Raw genomic sequence first — 22,041 nt, 5'->3', positions numbered from 1 at the left:
TAAGTTTCACCTGTACCCATTCTAATATGCACCATAGGTGTGGCCCCACCATTACTCTCCCCCCACCCTAACCTCCCCTCTCCCTTCCCCTTCCTTGGCCCTTTCCTCATAGTCTTGTGCTATAGTTGGGTTATAGACTTCATGTGAAAGCTATAAATCAGCTTCATAGTAGGGCTGAGTACATTGGATACTTTTTCTTCCATTCCCGAGATACTTTGCTAAGAAGAATATGTTCCAGCTCCATCCATGTAAACATGAAAGAGGTAAAGTCTTCATCTTTCTTTAAGGCTGCATAATATTCCATGGTATACATGAACCACAATTTGCTAGTCCATTCGTGGGTCGATGGGCACTTGGGCTTCTTCCATGACTTAGCAATTATAAATTGGGATGCAATAAACATTCTGGTACAGATGTCTTTGTTATATTGTGATTTTTGGTCTTCTGGGTATAAACCTAGTAAAGGAATTATAGGATCGAATGGCAGGTCTATTTTTAGGTCTCTAAGAATTCTCCAAACATCCTTCCAGAAGGAACGTATTAGTGGGCATTCCCACCAGCAGTGTAGAAGTGTGCCCTTTTCTCCACATCCACGCTAACATCTCTGGTTTTGGGATTTTGTTATGTGGACTACTCTTACTGGGGTTAGGTGATATCTCAAAGTAGTTTTGATTTGCATTTCTCTGATGATTAAGGATGATGAGCTTTTTTTCATGTGTTTGTAGATTGTGCGTCTGTCTTCTTTAGAAGTTTCTCTTCAAGTCCCTTGCCCACCCTGAGATGGGATCACGTGTTCTTTTCTTGCTAATACATTTGAGTTCTCTGTGGATTCTGGTTATTAGACCTATAAAGGAGGTATAACCTGCAAATATTTTCTCCCATTCTGAGGGCTGTCTGCTTGCTTTACATACTGTGTTCTTGGCTGTGCAGAAGCTTTTTAGTTTGATCAGGTCCCAGTAGTGTATTTTTGATACTGCTTCAATTGCTTGGGGAGTCCTCCTCATAAAATATTCACCCAGGCCGATTCCTTCAAGAGTTTTCCCTGCACTTTCTTCAAGTATTTTTATAGTTTCATGTCTTAAGTTTAAATCTTTTATCCAGTGAGAGTCTATCTTAGTTAATGGTGAAAGGTGTGGGTCCAGTTTCAGTCTTAGATCACCAGCCAATTCACCCTGGCCCCTGAAGGTTAAGGCTGTAAGGCAGCTCAGATCTTGCCTTTTGGCTGCTCAGTCACTAGGTTACTAGCTCCCACCAGATCCTTGCTCTGTGAGCCTTAGGGCGGAGCTTGCAGGGCAGTTCTCTCACAATGGCTCCCTGCAGCCCACAGCCAAACACTATTAGCTCCGTCTGGCTCAGTGGCTCAGTCTGGGGCCCTAGACAAAGCCCAAATTTCTCCGCACTCCTGCTCAAGCTCTCCCCAAGGCAGTTCAACTGAGTGCCAAGTCCAAAAACACCGAAACAGTTCACTGGTAAGGCCTTTCTGGTTTGCAGTCTCACTGCTGCTTGTACTTACAGCTGCTGGCAGGATTAGATCGATCGAACACACACAACCACTTGCCAGTTTTCCACTGTTTTTGTCCTCCTCTTGGAATCCAGAAGTCCCTTGCTGACTCCCTGTATCCTCAACGGGATGATTATAGGCAGATCCCACCAGCCAGTCTTATCTCCCGGACTCACCATGCCCAGTTGCAGGGAAGCTGTTACTCGGCCACCATCTTGCTCCACCTCACATTGCCATTGTTTTATTCAAAGCCAAAATCAAGTAAATTACTCTACAACTGGAATTAAAATATGTGTATGTGAATACAGAGGGTGCCAAAAAAAGTATATAAATTTTAAGAAAGGAAAAGACTGTATTAAAATTGTAATACTCAATATATGCCAATAACAAAAGATAAATACAAGTCACATTTGACTTCTGTAATTACAAGAGGTGCTCAAAGTACATACATAATATAGTATATAGTACATAGATAACATCTCTTATAACGTGTATGCCTTTTCTGGCACCCCCAGTATATACCACACACGTAAAGATTAAGTGATAAAGGAGAGGTCTGATTTTACTGCAACAGCATGTCAATCTTTAGTGACACTTGTAAAATGCAGATTCTCAAGCCCTGCCCAAGCCATTCTGATTCTGATACACTAGTTTGGGGCCTAGACATACAATGTATTTTTTTAACAAGCACTCTAATAACATTGTGAGAAACACTGCAAAACACTTCCTCAGGGGATCATTTATAAGAGACAAATAGAGGTATATACCTTATAACAGTGGTTCTCAACCTTCCTAATGCCGCAGCCCTTTATTATAGTTCCTGTGGGTAGCCATCTTACAGACTGAGAACCGCTGCTTTATAAGGAAGTTTAGCTCATTTTCTTTAATCTGATTAATACAGGAACCTTTCTACAATAAATGAGAGATTGACTGATTGTTGACTGATTTTAATAAGAATACCAACATTTATACAACAAATAAATAATGTATGCTTCTCTGTAAACTACAAAGCCTGACCAATTATTTTAACAATACTACCATTATTTGAAACTCAGAGTAATTTCTTCTTAGAATTAATTTTCAATACAGTGTATGACCCTTCAAACACATACAAATTACAAAAAGAAAAACTGGTTTCCTTACTATCACTCTTTGTTTGTTTCTTTTTAGATAGGATCCCACTCTGTTGCCCAGGCTACAGCATAATAGTGTCATGATAGCTCACTGCAGCCTCACATTCTTGGGCTCAAGTGATCCTCCTGTTTCAGCCTCCCATGTAGCTGTGACTATGGTTGTGCACCACTGCACTGTAAAACCAGTTAATATGTCATATTTTTTGTATAGACAGAATCTTATTCTTGCTCAGGCTGGTCTCTCGAGCTCAAACAATCCTCCTGGCCTTACCTCCTAGAGTGCTAGGATTACTGACCTCAGCTACTGTGCCCCACTTTCTTGTTCTTAATCAAAATTAAATACCTCAGATTCATCATCCAAGCTGTAAATGAATTCAGCCTATTTCCCAAATACACATTTAAAGGGTTGAGATTTGCCACCACATAAAGGAAGATGCTTAAGAGAATGCTATCAAGATGCAGTTTCTAACAGATGACTTTTTAAATGCTTTGAGTAGAGGACAGAGGTAGTGTAGCCTCTCAAAAAGATTGTTTTAAACAAGATAATGTTCACTTGGATGTGTAAGCTAAAGTGCACTTGTTTTAAAAAAATATATTATTGAACATTTGAACACATATCAATAGTAATAAGAAAAGAAGACATTACCTGTGATTGCGCTCTTCAGGCCTACCACGGGGCTGGTATTTGCTCACTTCACACGTTGGGGAAGCGGAAAAGATTTCTCCAACATTTGGCTCTGCTGGAAACCTCCAGAAGATTTTCAAAATCTACAGAAAGGAATGAAATGTGTCCCACAGTCATTAATAAACTGCAAAATTCAATCTTTCTCAATTTTTTCCCACCCTGCCAATTTACCACTATTTGTTGTACACTGAGTAGGTTCTCCTCAGACTGCATTTGTCTTTATCTCAGAATAAGTAAATAAGTAAGCAAACACCAAATCTTTATTTGGAAATCTGAACACTAGCCAAAATTGAGAAACTCCTGCTGAGTAACAGAAAACAGAGAGGGATTCTTCCATCTTCTAAGAGATGTCAAGTAATTGTATATTTCCTTGGAAGAGGAAAAATATGTGAAACTAATACACATCCTTGAACCAACAGTATTATATTAAGATAATAATGATAACAGATAATATAACATGAAATAACAAAGAAAGACTCACAAATAACTTTTATAAACAACTTTCAAAAATGTACAATACTCCCAAATATTCCTGGTACCTAGTAATACCTGAAAGTTCAGGTTTTTGCCACCCCATAAGCAAAGTCAACTTTGGTTTTAGACATGTATATGCCATAATCAGGCCTAACTGGCAAGCTTAACTTCATAACACAAAGGCATGGGTTAATCTCTATTATACAATCAGAAAAACATGAGTTTGAAGCAAAAGGGGGATTATCCTACCTTGAAGAAATGTACAGTATCTGACAATTAAGTTCACAAACTCATCCTAGAAAAAGAGCTACGTACCTCATTGCTGATTATCAGTACAGTCATCTCAAAGTAATCCCCTTGGGAAGCTATGCACTGACACTAACACCTAGTCCACTCTTCATAGCAATTCTGGAACTCTTTTTGTGGAATGACCATACCATCAGAGCTGTCATCATATGGCACACAAAAACATGCAGCAAACAATAATGAAGGCCATTAAACAAGACATTGCCACACAGTCAACAAGAATAGAGCTGTGAGACACTGATATACAAAGCTATGAAAACTTACTGAGTTGTTTGCACAGTGCTGCCAACATACATTCGTGAACCTAATTGTCAGACTTCATATGGTGACAGCTCTGATGGTTATTCCACAAAAAACATTGTAAAATTGCTTTGAAGGACGGACTAGATGCATAGCTTCCCAAGGGGAGTACTTCAAAGTTACTGTAGTTTTATTTAGCAATGAGGTATATAGCACTTTTTCTAGGATGAGTCTGCAAATTTGTCAGCCCTCTTATAGAACAAAAGCTAGAGATGTCCAAGACAGCAATAACACATCTAAAAAGATTAACACTAAGCAGTACAAAAGGCAAAAGCTAAAACGAAACTGGAAGAAGCCATTATCCAACATCACAATAGGTAGAAGCTAAATCAAATTTCTAAGAAAGTATATTTTTTAAGAAAACAATAAATAGGGACAAAAGGGGGGGTGGTGGATACAAGATGGCTGACTGAAGCCAGCTTTCCACAGAGGCTCCCATCCAAAAGAAGAGTTAAAGGACAGAATTTAGCAAGTAACCTGGTGGATTAGAGCTGCACCAAGAGAAAAGGTTGACGAATGCACATCAACCCCGCTGAGGCAAGCTGCGACCCCAAGGGTACAAATAAAAGGTACAAAATCCATCACCAAGCAGATAGGGGTCACCGCCCCCATGAGAAGGGCTCGAAGTGTCCAACAAACAAACGAGCAGAGTTCAAAGGTCCTCCCTCTACACTCCACGGGAGAGACCTTCTAAAAACTGGACCTACCTCCCCTACTAGGGTGCCATGGCCTTCTCCTGCCCGGCATAAAACTGTATAAAACTGTATATATTCTCTACCAGCCATTCTGAGTTCCCAACATTCCCCTCCGCTCTCACTCTGAGGTCTGAAGGCCTGTCCCTCAGGAGACCAGATTCTTGGGTGATTTCTCGAGGGCCGGGACTGCAGCTCGTCAGTGCTGATTCTGTGGCATGGGAGTGAGGAGAGGACGGTCGGCTGAGAGGGAACCACGCTGGAGCCCCGGGCACAAGGCACAGCCATTTTTGGCAACAATAGGGCTCTCCCACAGATATTTCAAAGTCACACCCCCTATCTCTCTGGGCAACCAGAGGAGGCCGGGCATCTTCTCAGGTGGCAACCACCACAGAACAAATCTGGGATGGAAACACACGCTGCATGAATAAAGGGTTTGCCTCAGGCAGTACTGGCCTGGGTGGAGCAAGGGGACTACAAAACACATGTGCAGAGCCGGGAGATTCTGAACGCGAGGCTAACCCAGAGGACTGCTTTACTGAGCCTAAAACGCACCCAGTCCTCAGTTAGCCTATAGACAAAGGAAGGCAGGAAGCTAGAACTGACAGCAAACCGTGCTGCGAATACAGACCTGCAGGAGCAAAGACAGGGCCTGAGGGGCAGGTTCTGGGAACTCAAAACAGCTTCTCTTCTAAAGGGGAATTTAGCAGGGGCAAAGTTGTTCCATTCTGTCAGTAACATCAATCAGGGGTGGGGCTGGAACTGAGTGAACACCCCCTAGCCTCCATAAAGCGCCCGAGGTTGTCAGGCCTAACCTCCCCTTGCTGGACAGAGGAAGACAGCAGTGGCCTGGCTGACCAGACTTAGATTTCCTTGTGATTCAGGGAGGTACAAAGCCCTGGAATATCTGCTCAGTGGAGGCAACTGGGTCACAGCCCTGCAGGATTATCAGTGACTGGGTGTCACAGAGGTGCAAGGTGGGGAAAAAGGCATCAATATTCCCAGACTAATCTATTTCCTGGGTGGGTTCTCCTTTTCATGGAGCACCAGAGCAAGTCATATTTGAGTTGTCAGCAGAACCCTGCAGTCTAGTTGCCAGAGACATTTTAAACTCTCCCACCTGAGACAGGTGCTGACTGAGACAATAGATTTGGACATTCTGAACTGAGCCAATCAACCAAGGACTATCCAAGTGGTGCCCTGGGTGTGTGGCTTTAGGAAGGTTCAATTTTCCTTTTCCAATTGTTACCTGTGGGGTGTGGGGTGACTTAATTGCTGGTATTTCTCCACAGCTGAGACTACAACCCAGAGTAACTGTTTCACTAGAGTTGGACAGAGAAGAGCTGAAAACAAGACAGAGCCACTTTAGCCCCACCACACCAAACAGCTCCCTAGTTTATCACACAGTAGCACTGTATGGGTCCTCGACAAAGCTCCAGGGGAAAAGTCAAATGGTGTAAAATAATCATGGGGCAGAATCAGCAGAAAAACTCTGGCAACATGAATAACCAGAATAGATCAACCACCCCAAGCAAAGATATGGTAGATGTAACTGAAGATCCCATTCATAAACAGCTGGACAAGATGTCAGAAATCGAAATCAGAATTTGGATTGCAAACAAGATAAATAAAATGGAGGAAAATTTGGAATTAGAAATTCAAGGAGCAATTCAAAAGCTGGAATTAGAAATTCGAGGAGAAATTCAGAAGTTGTCCCAAGAATTTAACAAATTAAGACAGAACCACCAAAGATTTTGATGCACTGAAGCAAAAAATTTGCAGCCCTCAAAGATCTGAAAAATACACTAGAATCCCTCAGTAACAGAGTGGAGCAAGCAGAAGAAAGAATTTATGACATTGAAGACAAAGCTTTTGAACACTCCCAAACTCTCAAAGAGGAAGACAAATAAAGAGAAGAAATGGGTCATTCTCTCAGAGAGCTCTGGGATAATTCAAAGAAGGCTAATATCCGACTCTTTGGAATCCCTGAAAGTGATGAAGTAGCCTCGCAAGGCACAGAGGCCCTTCTCCGTGAAATTATGAAAGAGAATTTTCCAGAAATGCAAAGAAATTCTGAAATTCAGATAGCAGACAGATTCAGAACCCCAGCACGACTCAAAACGAATAAGACAAAACATCCCCTGGGCATATCATAATTAACTTCACTAAAGTTAATATGAAGGAGAAAATTCTGAAAGCAGCCAGACGTAAGAAATCCATTACCGGGCGGCGCCTGTGGCTCAGTGAGTAAGGCGCCGGCCCCATATGCTGAAGGTGGTGGGTTCAAGCCCAGCCCCGGCCAAACTGCAACATAAAAATAGCCGGGCGTTGTGGCGGGCGCCTGTAGTCCCAGCTGCTCGGGAGGCTGAGGCAAGAGAATCGCCTAAGCCCAAAAGTTAGAGGTTGCTGTGAGCTGTGTGATGCCACGGCACTCTACCGAGGGTGATAAAGTGAGACTCTATCTCTACAAAAAAAAAAAAAAAAGAAAAGAAATCCATTACCTACAAAGGGAAGAATATTACAATGACTGCAAATCTCTCTGCTGAAACTTTTCAAGCCAGATGACGGTGGTCATCAACTTTCAATCTCCTAAAACAAAATAACTTTCAACCCCGGATCCTGTATCCAGTTAAATTAAGTTTCATTTATGATGGAGAAATTAAATATTTTAATGACATTCATATGAAGAAGAAATTTGCCATAATCAAACCAGCTCTTCAGGATATCCTCAAACCTATCCTCCATAATGACCAGCCCAATCCTCTACCACAAAAGTAAACTCAATCAGAAACTTTTGATCAAACTCCAACTTCCACAGTGGCAAAAGGATTAAAAATGTCCACTGGACTTTTGAAAAACTCGATACCCAAAATTTTACCAGACTTATCAATAATATCCACTAATGTGAAGGGCTTAAACTGTCCTCTAAAGAGGCACAGTTTGGCTGACTGGATACAAAAAACTCAGGCCAGATATTTCCTGCATACAAGAATCACATCTAACCTTAAAAGATAAATATAGACTCAGAGTGAAAGGATGGTCGTCCATATTTCAGGCAAATGGTAATCAGAAAAAAGCAGGTGTTGCAATTCTATTTGCAGACACAATAGGTTTTAAACCAACGAAAGTAAGGAAGGATAAGAATGGCCACTTCATATTTGTAAAGGGAAATACTAAATATGATGAGATTTCAATTATGAATATTTATGCACCCAACCAGAATGTGCCTCAATTTATAACAGAAACTCTAACATGAGAACTTGATTTCCTCCAGCTCAATAATAGTCGGAGATTTCAACATTCCTTTGGCGGTGTTGGATAGATCCACCAATGAGAAGCTGAGCAAAGAAATTTTAGATTTAAACCTAACAATCCAACATTTGGATTTAGCAGACATCAACAAAACATTTCATCCCAATAAAACTGAATACACATACTTCTCATCAGCCCACAGAACATACACCAAAATTGATCACATCTTAGATCACAAGTCACAGTAAATTTAAATAGAAATTATTCCTTCCATCTTCTCGGACCACTATGGAATAAAACTTGAACTCACTAACAACAGGAATCTGCATACAAAAACAAAACAAAAACATGGAAGTTAAATAACCTTATGCTGAATGATAGCTGGGTCAGAGATGAGATCAAGAAGGAATTGCCAAATTTTTGGAACAAAATGACAATGAAGACATGAACTATCAGAACCTCTGGGATACCGCGAAGGCAGTGCTAAGAGGGAAATTTATAGCACTGCAAGCCTTCCTCAAGAGAACTGAAACAGAGGAAATTAACAACTTAATGGCACATCTCAAGCAACTGGAAAAGGAACAATATTCCTACGCCAAACCCAGTAGAAGAAAAGAAATAACCAAAATTAGAGCAGAATTAAATGAAATTGAAAACAAAAAAATTATACAACAGATCAATAATCAAAATGTTGGTTTTTTGAAAAGGTCAATAAAATAGATAAACCTTTGGCTAACCTAACCAGGAAAAAAGGAGTAAAATCTCTAATCTCATCAATCAGAAATAACAAAGACAAAATAACACCAGACTCCTCAGAAATTCAAAAAATCCTTAATATTACAAGAAACTTTACTCTCAGAAATATGAAAATCTGAAGGAAATTGACCAATACTTGGAAGCACGTCACCTTCCAAGACTTAGCCAGAATCAAGTGGAAATGTTGAACAGGCCAATACAAAGTTCTGAAATAGCATCAACCATACCAAATCTCCCTAAAAAGACAAGCCCGGGACTAGAATTCACGTCAGAATTCTACCAAACCTTTAAAGAGGAATTAGTACCTGTATTACTCAACCTGTTTCACAATGTAGAAAAAGAAGGAAAACAACCCAACACATTCAATGAAGCAAACATCACTCTGATCCCCAAACCAGGAAAAGACCCAGTAAGAAAAGAAAATTATAGACCGATATCACTAATGAATATAGACGCAAAAATATTCAACAAGATCCTAACAAACAGAATCCTGCAACATATCAAACAAATTATGCATCATGACCAAGTCGGTTTTATCCCAGGATCTCAAAGCTAGTTTAATACACGTAAATCTATAAGTGTAATTCAGCACATAAACAAATTACAAAACAAGGACCATATGATTCCCTCAATTGATGCAGAAAAAGCTTTTGATAATATCCAGCATCCCTTCATGATCAGAACACTTAAGAAAACTGGTATAGAAGGGACATTTCTTAAACTAATAGAGGCCATCTACAGCAAACCCACAGCCAATATCGTATTGAATGGAGTTAAACTGAAATCATTTCCACTCAGATCAGGAACCAGACGAGGCTGCCCATTGTCTCCACTGCTCTTTAACATTGTAATGGAAGTCTCAGCCATTGCAATTAGGGAAGAAAAGATGATCAAGAGTATCCATATAGGGTCAGAAGAGATCAAACATTTGCTTTTCACAGATGATATGATTGTATATCTGGAAAACATCAGAGATTCGACTACAAAACTCTTAGCAGTGGATCAAGGAATACAGCAATGTCTCAGGTTACAATATCAACATTCATAAATCGGTAGCCTTTACATATACCAATAATAGTCAACCTAAAAAAACAGTTAAGGACTCTATTCCGTTCACAGTAGTGCCAAAGAAGATGAAATATTTGGGAGTTTATCTAACAAAGGTCGTGAAAGATCTCTATAAAGAGAACTATGAAACTCTAAGAGAGGCAGGAGGACAAAAACAGTGCAAAACTGGCAAGTGGTCGCGTGTGTTCAATCCGTCTAAACCCGCCCGCAACGGTAAGTTCAGTAGCAGCGAGACTGCAAACTGGAAAGGCCTTACCTGTGAACTATTTTGGTGTCTTTGAACTTGGCACTCAGTTGAACTGCCTTGGGAAGAGCCTGAGCAGGAGTGTGGAGAACTTTGGCCGTTGTCTAGGGCCCCAGTCTGAGCCACTGAGCCAGAAGGAGCTAACAGTGTTTGGCTGTGGGCCACAGGGACCCATTGTGAGTGATCTGCCCCGGCAAGCTCCGCTCTCAGGGTGGCAGAGCTAGAATCAGGTGGGAGCTGCTAACCTGAACACTGAGTAGCTTAAGGATGGGGTCTGAGCCGCCTTGTAGCCCTAACACTCAGGGGCAGAGTGAGACCGGTTTTGGAACACTGGGTAAGTGGATAGCCACTTCAGCAGTGATTCCAGCGACAAGCACTTTCCTGAGAAACCTTCTGCTTAGCAAGTTTACAAGTTCAAAGTGCCTTTTAAGTGGGCTGAAGAGGTATTTAGGGTGTCTACCTACTGGAGTTTGAGAAATCAGCAGCCTCCAGTCGTATCAGAACTGTGATTAACATCTCATACCCCAGAAGACCACATGTTGCCCAGACAATATTCAAAAACATATACATACTGTTTTGCTTTTGGTTGTGGGGTTTTTTGTTTTTTGTTTTTTGGTTGTTTTTTTGCTTATTTTGATGTTGTTGATGTTCTCCTGTTTTTTAATTTCAACCTTTTCCATACAGATCTTTTTTCTTTCTCAATTTTTCTAGTTTAATTATAATTTCCCATTGCTGCCTTTTTCAATAACTAGAACTTCATTTTTGGTAGAGTTTCTACCTCTATTATTTGCTTTTTCACCCAATTTTATCCCGTAAAGTTTTCTATTTCCTTGTTTTGGTTTGATTTATAGCCTTATTGTCTTTCCTCTCTACTTGGTGGAGGTGGCGTACTGTGTCTGATCAGGTTAGCAAAGAGCTGCTGACCTGAAGGGAACCACCCAACTGGGCACCCCCAGAAGGTGGGTTTTTTCAAGGTTGTGTCAAAGTACCCTACTGTACACCTATATTGCTCTGTCTTCCTCTTTCTGTGCCTCTCTTCTTTTTGTCAATATTCCTTTTACCCACCCCCTCTCCTTTCTCTATTTTTTTTTCTTTTCACTCGGTCCTCCTTTCTTTCATCCCTTTCTAGCTCTTCAACCTTCTCACCCTTCTGGTCCTGTACCAAAAGGACTCATCGAACCCTTAGTCCACAGGCACGAGAACTTAAAGAGCAAGAGGAAGTGAAAGGAAAATTAGGGCAAGGAAACAGATAAAAGAAATCACTCATGAGGAACAATCAGCAGAAAACTCCAGGCAACATGAAGAACCAGTCCAGAACAACCCCACCAAGGGACCATGACGTAGCTACTACAGAGGATTCCACCTATAAAGAAATGTTAGGAATGACAGAAAGGGAATTTAGAATACACATGATGAAAACAATGAAACAAATGAAGGAAACTGCTAATAAAGTGGAAAATAACCAAAAGGAAATCAAAAAACAGAATCAAATCAGACATGAACAATATAAGGAATATAAAAAGGATATAGCAGAGCTGAAGGAACTGAAACAGTCAATTAGGGAACTTAAAGATGCAATGGAAAGTATCAGCAACAGGTTAGACCATGCAGAAGAAAGAACTTCAGAGGTAGAAGACAAAGTTCTTGAGATGACTCAGATAGTAAAAGAGGCAGAAAAGAAGAGAGAGAAAGCAGAATATTCACTGTCAGAATTATGGGACTTTATGAAGCATTCCAACATATGAGTTATAGGAATCCCAGAAGGGGAAGAATGCCCCAGAGGAATGGAAGCCATACTAGAGAATATTATAAAAGAAAATTTCCCAAATATCACCAAAGATTCTGATACACTGCTTTCAGAGGGACATCGGAACCCAGGTCACCTCAACTCTAACGGAGCTTGTCCAAGACACATTGTGATGAACCTGTCCAAAGTCAAGACAAAAGAAAAGATTCTGCAAGCTGCCAGGAGTAAGCGCCAGTTGACCTACAGGGGCAAATCCATCAGAGTGACCGCAGACTTCTCTAATGAAACTTTCCAAGCAAGAAGACAATGGTCATCTACCTTTAATCTACTTAAACAGAACAATTTCCAGCCCAGAATTCTGTACCCCGCTAAGCTAAGCTTCAAAATTGACGGAGAAATGAAATCATTTACGGATATACAAACATTGAGGAAATTCACCACAACAAGACCAGCTGTACAGGAAATACTTCAACCTGTTCTGCACACTGACCACCACAATGGATCAGCAGCAAAGTAAGAACTCAGAAATTAAAGGACAGAACCTAACCTCCACACTGATGCAAAAGATAAAACTAAGTAATGGACTCTCACAAAATAAGACAAATAGAATACTACCACACTTATTAATTATCTCAATAAATGTTAATGGCTTGAATTCCCCACTGAAGAGACATAGATTGGCTGACTGGATTAAAAAACACAAGCCATCCATTTGCTGTCTACAAGAAACACATCTGGCTTCAAAAGACAAATTAAAGCTCCAAGTCAAGGGTTGGAAGACAATTTTTCAGGCAAATGGAATTCAGAAGGAAAGAGGAGTTGCAATCTTATTTTCAGATTCATGTGGATTTAAAGCACTAAAGTCAAAAAAGACAAAGATGATCACTTTATATTGATCAATGGAAAAATACAACAAGAAGATGTTTCAATTCTAAATATTTATGCATCCAATTTAAATGCTCCCAGATTCTTGAAACAGACCTTACTCAGTCTGAGCAATATGATATCTGATAATACCATCATAACAGGGGACTTTAACACTCCTCTTACAGAGCTGGACAGATCCTCTAAACAGAAATTAAATGAAGATATAAGAGATTTAAATGAGACCCTAGAACAACTGTGCTTGATAGACGCATATAGAACACTCCATCCCAAAGATAAAGAATATATATTCTTCTCATCACCCCATGGAACATTCTCCAAAATTGATCATATCCTGGGACACAAAACAAATATCAACAGAATCAAAAGAATTGAAATTTTACCTTGTATCTTCTCAGACCATAAGGCACTAAAGGTGGAACTCAACTCTAACAAAAACGCTCGACCCCACCCAAAGGCATGGAAATTAAACAGTCTTCTGTTGAATAACAGATGGGTGCAGGAAGAAATACAACAGGAAATCATTAACTTCCTTGAGCATAACAACAATGAAGACACAAGCTACCAAAACCTGTGGGATACTGCAAAAGCAGTTTTGAGAGGAAAATTCATCGCTTTTGATGCCTACATTCGAAAAACAGAAAGAGAGCGCATCAACAATCTCACAAGCCATCTTATGGAATTGGAAAAAGAAGAACAATCTAAGCCTAAACTCAGTATAAGAAAAGAAATATCCAAAATCAAATCAGAGATCAATGAAACTGAAAATAAAAGAATCATTCAGAAAATTAATGAAACAAGGAGTTGGTTTTTTGAAAAAATAAATAAAATAGATAAACCATTGGCCAGATTAACGAGAAATAGAAAAGTAAAATCTCTAATAACCTCAATCAGAAATGATAAAGGGGAAATAACAACTGATCCCACAGACATACAAAAGATCATCTCTGAATACTACCAGAAACTCTATGCCCAGAAATTTGACAATGTGAAGAAAATGGATCAATATTTGGAATCAGCACATGAGGGTGCTCATGGATGGGAAGAATCAACATTGTTAAAATGTCTATACTTCCCAAAGCAATCTACCTATTCGATGCCATTCCTATCAAAATACCTACATCGTACTTCCAAGATTTGGAGAAAATGATTCTGTGTTTTGTATGGAACCAGAAAAAAACCCGTATAGTTAAGGCACTTCTTAGTAATAAAAATAAAGCTGGGGGTATCAGCATACCAGATTTTAGGCTGTACTACAAAGCCATAATGGTCAAGACAGCATGGTACTGGCACAAAAACAGAGACATAGACACTTGGAATCGAATTCAAAACCAAGAAATGAAACTAACACCTTACAACCACCTAATCTTCGATAAACCAAACAAGAACATACCTTGGGGGAAAGACTCCCTATTCAATAAATGGTGTTGGGAGAACTGGATGTCTACATGTAAAAGACTGAAACTGGACCCACACCTTTCCCCATTCACAAAAATTGATTCAAAATGGATAAAGGACTTAAATTTAAGGCAGGAAACAATAAAAAGCCTCAAAGAAAGCATTGGAAAAATACTGGAAGATATTGGCCTGGGGAAAGACTTCATGAAGAAGACTGCCATGCCAATTGCAACAACAAAAATAAAGAAATGGGACTTCATTAAACTGAAAAGCTTCTGTACAGCTAAGGAGACAATAACCAAAGCAAAGAGACAACCTACACAATGGGAAAGGATAATTGCATATTTTCAATCAGACAAAAGCTTGATAACTAGGATCTATAGAGAACTCAAATTAATCCACATGAAAAAAGCCAACAATCCCATTTATCAATGGGCAAGAGACATGAATAGAACCTTCTCTAAAGATGACAGACGAATGGCTAACAAACACATGAAAAAATGTTCATCATCTCTATATATTAGAGAAATGCAAATCAAAACAACCCTGAGATATCATCTAACCCCAGTGAGAATGGCCCACATCACAAAATCTCAAAACTGCAGATGCTGGCGTGGATGTGGAGAGAAGGGAACACTTTTACACTGCTGGTGGGACTGCAAACTAGTACAACCTTTCTGGAAAGAAGTATGGAGAAACCTCAAAGCACTCAAGCTAGACCTCCCATTTGATCCTGCAATCCCTTACTGGGCATCTACCCAGAAGGAAAAAAATCCTTTTATCATAAGGAAACTTGTACTAGACTGTTTATTGCAGCTCAATTTACAATCGCCAAAATGTGGAAACAGCCTAAATGCCCACCAACCCAGGAATGGATTAACAAGCTGTAGTATATGTATACCATGGAATACTATTCAGCTATTAAAAAAAATGGAGACTTTACATCCTTTGTATTAACCTGGATGGAAGTGGAAGACATTATTCTTAGTGAAGCATCACAAGAGTGGAGAAGCATGAATCCTATGTACTCAATTTTGATATGAGGACAATTAATGACAATCAAGGTTGTGGGGTGGGGAGGAAAAGCAGAAAGAGGGATGGAGGGAGGGGTTGGGGCCTTGGTGTGTGTCACACTTTATGGGGGCAAGACATGACTGCAAGAGGGACTTTACCTAGCAATTGCAATCAGTGTAACCTGGCTTATTTTACCCTCAATGAATCCCCAACAATAAAAAAAAAAAAAAAGAAAAGAAACTCTAAGAAAAGAAATAGCTGAAAATGTTAACAAATGGAAAAACATACCATGCTCATGGCTGGGAAGAATCAACATTGTTAAAATGTCCATACTACCCAAAGCAATATACAATTTTAATGCAATCCCTATTAAAGCTCCACTGTCATACTTTAAAGATCTTAAAAAAATAATACTTCATTTTATATGGAATCAGAAAAAACCTTAAACAGCCAAGACATTACTCAGAAATAAAAACAAAGCAGGAGGAATCACGCTACCAGACCTCAGACTATACTATAAATTGATAATATCAAAACAGTATGGTACTGGCACAAAAATAGAGAAGTAGCTGTCTGGAACAGAATAAAGAACCAAGAGATGAATCCAGCTATTTACCGTTATTTGATCTTTGACAAGCCAATTAAAAACATTCAGTGGGGAAAAGATTCCCTATTTAACAAATGGTGCTGGGTGAACTGGCTGGCGACCTGTAGAAGACTGAAACTGGACCCACATCTTTCATTAACTAAGATAGACTCCCACTGGAATAAAGATTTAAACTTAATACACGAAACTATATAAATACTAGAAGAGAGTACAGGAAAAACCCTTGAAGAAATCGGTCTGGGCGAGTATTTTATGAGGAGGACCCCCCCAGGCAATTGAAGCAGCTTCAAAAATACACTACTGGGACCTGATCAAACTAAAAACCTTCTGCACAGCCAAGAACACAGTAAGTAAAGCAAGCAGATGGCCCTCAAAATGGGAGAAAATATTTGCAGGTTATGTCTCCGACAAAGGTTTAATAACCAAAATCCACAGAGAACTCGAACGTATAAGCAAGAAAAGAACAAATGACCCCATCGCAGGCTGGGCAAGGGACTTGAAGAGAAACTTCTCTGAAGAAGACAGGCACACGGCCTACAGACATATGAAACAATGCTCATCATCTTTAATCATCAGAGAAATGCAAATCAAAACTACCTTGAGATACCATCTAACTCCAATAAGATTAGCCCATATCACAAAATCCCAAGACCAGAGATGTTGGCATGGATGTGGAAAAAAGGAAACACTTCTACACTGCTGGTGGGAATGCAAATTAATACATTCCTTTTGGAAAGATGTTTGGAGAACACTTAGAGATCTAAAAATAGATCTGCCATTCAATCCTATAATTCTTCTACTAGGTATATACCCAGAAGACCAAAAATCACATTATAACAAAAAAATTTGTACCACAATGTTTATTGCAGCCCAATTCATAATTGCTAATTCATGGAAAAAGCCCAAGTACCCATCGATCCACGAATGGATTAATAAATTGTGGTATATGTACACCATGGAATATTATGCAGCCTTAACGAAAGGTGGAGACTTTACCTCTTTCATGTTTACATGGATGGAGCTAGAACATATTCTTCTTAGTAAAGTATCTCAAGAATGAAAGAAAAAGTATCCAATGTACTCAGCCCTACTATGAAACTAATTTACGGCTTTCATATAAAAGCTATAACCCAGTTATGACCTAAGAATATGGGGAAAGAGGAGAGGGAGGGAGGGAGTGGGGAGGATGGGCAGAGGGAGGGTGCTTGGTGGGACTATATCTGCTGTGCAGCTTATAAGGGTGCATGTGAAACTTAGTAAATGTAGAATATAAATGTCTTAACACAATAACTAAGAAAATGCCAGGAAGGCTATGTTAACCAGTGTCATGAAAATGTGTCAAACGGTCTATAAAGCCAGTGTATGGTGCCCCATGATCGCATTAATGTACACAGCTATGATTTAATTAAAAAAAAAAGAAAGAAAAAGAAAATGAAAAAAAAAAGGAAACCATAAATATTCTACTTAATAAAACACAGAAACTACTTAAATGCCAGTAACTGAGAAACTGTCAAATAAATTTACCACAACCATATAATTAATCACAATTCTGTCATCCATTAAAAACTCTTCATTCCACAAAGTATACATATAGAGATATTATACACATACCTCAAAATGTCCAGTTGTACATGATAAATACATACAACTTATTTGCCAATTTTAAAAATTGAAAATAAAATTATCAAAAATTATGTAAGTTTGTAATAAAGTAGAAAAATGTAAATGTAATTTACCATATAAAGAAGAAAGAAAAATAAGAGTACAATGCTGTAATTACAACAACTTGTGCAAAAACAAGATGCACAGAGTTATAAATATCAGGTAAAACATATCCCAATCATTACATGGACAAGGTTGAGCAATTTAAGTCAGAATCTTGCACAACAAACATGCCTTTTCAAGTTCTCTATATAGCAAGGATCTCTCAAACCCCAAAGGATATTTACCCAGAAGCCTCTACAAGAGGGTACGTGTGTGTGTGTGTGTGTTTAAGCTACAGGCGGTTTCAAAAGCTTAGAATGTAATACCTTTTCTTATAACAAATATTTTCATTAAAGGAAAAAAAGCTGGAGTGAGGGGGGTGCGCAATGTGACCTATCTTAAAAATTGGCAGAGTAGTAGTAGTGACCAGGCATGAGAAGAATAGGAAAAGTAAAGGATAACATTTTACATTCAAATACGTTATTCATATTCAAATTTCCTCAATACCCTCAAATCAGCCTTCTTCACTCTGATCAATTAATCATTAAGTATCTGGAAACTAGCAGTATCACCTCATAATCAAAATCTCTGGGCATTTAATTACAAGAGGTTTTTCAAGTATCAGAATTCTATTTCTTCCATAATCCCACATGAACAGTTTTATCATCACGTACTGGAGAGATACAAGTTCTACTGTTGCCTCTTAAGAATTACAGATTGCTTCCATATGCTTTTCAGGTGATTTCAAGCCTTCCCTCATTTTGCAATTCGTGAATTACGAAAGGGCATCCCTAATTCATGAGAAATACTTCTCCTATCTCAGTGTTCATTATCATATATCCTCCCTTATACCTTCCAATTTTAGGCATTCACACACACAGCCTTTACTTAGGTAAGGCGGCACTGCTGTGTATCAGTTAAGGGCATTTTTATTCAGACCCACTCTTATATTGTACCATTATGATTCTGCCAGCAGCAGTGCTTGGTGACTTCAAAGGAAGCAGAGTCCTTTGACAGTAATGCACAAAACGACATCCAAAGCAAGGTTAAATGGAATTCAAGTAAATTGAAAGAGCTCTCTTAAAATTCACTGAGTCTTGATCATTCTCTTGGTTGTCGTCTCATTTAAAAACAAAATATGTCTCCTGCCCAAAGGGGTGGGGGAGTTGGCAGTTAACAATTCAGTCAGACTCAAATCTCTCCCAGAGCAAGTACTTTCCTTCTAACAAAACATTTTACCTCCACATAATAAAATCAAATTCAGGCTCATAGTCCTTCTGTGTAATAGCTATGTCACATCCCTAATTTCAACAGAGGAACAAAATTTAAAAGCTCATTTCCAGATGGCATAAATTCAGTGAATTCAACCCTCTACTGTGCCAAGTTCAGAAACATGCTAATAGGCAGAGTGCACAAAGCCACCAAATGAACACTTTGAGGGGGTGATAATTAATAACTACTTCATGATTCTTCTGTGCATCAGAGAAACAAATGTAAGGGCATTTATTTAAGAGGTGTTCATTATCCACAGCATTGTATTAACTGATCTACGATAGAATCAAGCACTTTCCTGGAGGGTAATTAAATCAACCAATGAAGAAAGAAGTCTCAAACAATTCAACAGTTTTCAAATATATGAAGCTATGAGCTAATTATTGAATAATTTCATTTTCCAAAAGGACTGAACTGAGACAGTTAACAAATTATATTCACATGTGGACACCTGCATAGAACAAAATATTCTACACAGGCCCACAACCTTCACTGATTCCATTCAGCACACTAATACCTTAGAGTTTTGCAATAAGTGGACCCATATCACCTAAAATCCAATCCTTAAAATTTTACAGATGATAAACTGAAGCACAAGAAGGATGAGTGACCTGTTCAGAAATTAAGTAGTTGGTAAAAGATGAAGACAGTGGTAGAAGCCCTATCTTCCAACTCACACAGTAATGCTGTCTCCTCCACTTCAAGATCATAATTCCTCAACAATCAGTCCACTAAGTTGATTTCATTCCTCTCCCTAAACAGCAATCATTTAAAGCTTTGGAGAAAGTTGAATCAAATAAAGCTTCAATCTTCAATTTCCATTTAATCATTCCCTGAGATTTCATATTAATTACATAGAATTCTCTTTTTTTACTGAAGAAATCCAGTGTAATTTGGGTGACTTTTAAAGTGTCCCAACTACAGAACAAATTACTGAATAGGAGCATATTACAGGGAGAGAAAATCACCAAAGAACACATGCATTTTAGAAATGCACCAAGAATACCAATTTATTAAAATGTATAAGGAAGGCAAACAAAACCAAATTCAAGCATTAAAGTGACAACTACTCACAAAAGTAGTCATTGGTTTAGGTTCTATAATCAAATAAATTTGAGTCATACAACATTCTAAATGTCCCTCACAAGCACATTTTGTGTTTTAAGGCTCTAAGAAGACCTAGACTGAGAAAGGAAGCCTGCTTCGTTTTGTTTAGCACAATGTTTCCCTATATTATTTGTCATCTTTGGTTTGCAAGTTTGCACTGACATCCTCCAAGAAACATACTTCAGGAAGCATATACATGTGTAGCATTCTGAAAAGAAAAGTCCTGAGTATGACACCCTTAAGTAATATTTATAGTGAGATGGGCTTCCTCTTCTAGACTCAACTGTTAAAAATAAACTCATGAGGCAGAGGAACCCTGGTTGTACAATGAAAATAACAAACACCACTAATGTGTGGTAACTGCCAAGTGCAAGGCAGGTGCAACATGTAGATGTTTTCTGGGAAGAGCCTATACATGTCTTCAGCCACCACACTATCTCCCCAGAAGCCGTATCAATTCACATATAAACAGAGCAATTTCGTTACGTATCTTTTTACACAAATAAATGTATTATACATGCTGTTCTTCACCTTGTATTTTTCACCAAACAACATATATTGGCACTTTTTCCAAATTGGTACATAAAGAGATCTGTTAGTATTTTTCATGAATGCACAGTTTCTAACATACAGCTATAACATAATGAATTTATTCAGTGTCCCATTACAATTAGACTGCTCCTAATCTTTAATCATTATAAACGCTACTACAATGAGTATCTTCATACATAAATCATTTTCTTATGCACATTATATGTACAGTATATGCAGAACATATTCATAGTATAAATGAAGGCATGTATATCCAAGACTATGTATTTGTACCTAAAATAAATTTCTGAAATTGAAGTCACTAGTCGAAGGAATATGAGAGTTTTCATATTATAGATTGTTGCCCAACTGCCCACTGAACAGACTGTTACAGTTTGGCATTCATGGTCTCTACAGAGCAGGTTATAAAACTTTTTACTCTTTGTCCATCTAAACATGATAAATGATACATCAGTGTAATTGTAATGTGCTTGTCCTTTGTAATGACTGAAGTTAAGCATCTTTCCATGTGTTTAAAAGCCACTGTTATTTCCCTGCCTATACATTATTTGTAGCCCTTGTCCATTTTTCTACTAGGTTGTTGGAATTTTTCTTAGGGACCTGTGCAAGCACTTTATTAGGAAAACTATTTTCTTTGTGATTTAAGAAGCAAATATTTCTCCCAATTTTCTTATTCCTAATCTTATCAAAGATTTTCTGAGGCTTCTTTGAAAAATGTAATCAAATTTATTGATCTTTTCCATTATGGTTTCTCAGTTCTCTGTCTTACTTAGAAAGGCCAGATGTACTCCCAAGATCAGAAAATAATTCTCCCATGTTCTTCCAGAAACTTACTTTTTAAAAAATTTCTGTTTAATATAGATTGATGAGGTACCTACACAGCTATGTGGTTATCCCACTACTATTTATTGAACAGAGTATCCTTTTCCAACTAATTTGAAGTACTATCTTTATTGTATGCTAAATATGGTATTTTATAATACTGATGTTTCAATTATTGTAGGCTTTCTCTTTTTCAGAATTATTCTAGCTACGTGTCCTTTAGTGTTTTTCCAAATGACCACAGAATCACCTTGTTTACTCCCCCCTCCCCAAAATCTTGTTGTTATTTTTACTGGAATTACATAAAACATACAGACAAATTTACAAAGAACTGGCATCTTTATATCCAAGAATATGACAGGCCTTCTCATTTTTCGTATCCCTTGGGGGCATTTTTAAATACTTTCATATTTAGAATATATACTACTTCTCAAGTTCATTCTAGGTAACTAAGAATTTAACTTTTTGTGCTAATGGTCTTATTTCCATTATATCCTCTAGTTGGTTATTGTTTCTATATAT

General features: G+C 38.5%; 1 protein-coding gene across 4 annotated transcripts in view; it reads right to left on the bottom strand.

Moving 5' to 3' along the window:
* Positions 1-22,041, bottom strand: part of FHIP1A (FHF complex subunit HOOK interacting protein 1A) — a 335,356-nt gene that overhangs the window by 245,856 nt on the left and 67,459 nt on the right. For 3 of the 4 annotated variants that reach the window (XM_053582802.1, XM_053582835.1, XM_053582843.1), the window contains exon 2: positions 3,281-3,402. The exons of the other annotated variant lie outside the window; for it this stretch is intronic. The gene's annotated coding sequence lies outside the window, so the exon portion shown is untranslated. The remainder of the gene's footprint in view (positions 1-3,280; positions 3,403-22,041) is intronic. 4 annotated transcript variants of the gene reach the window in all.

This window comes from Nycticebus coucang, chromosome 1 (assembly GCF_027406575.1).
Source record: "Nycticebus coucang isolate mNycCou1 chromosome 1, mNycCou1.pri, whole genome shotgun sequence".
Classification (NCBI taxonomy): Eukaryota; Metazoa; Chordata; class Mammalia; order Primates; family Lorisidae; genus Nycticebus; species Nycticebus coucang.
Note: the sequence above shows the minus strand (reverse complement) of the source record. Positions and strands in the feature narration are given on the sequence as shown.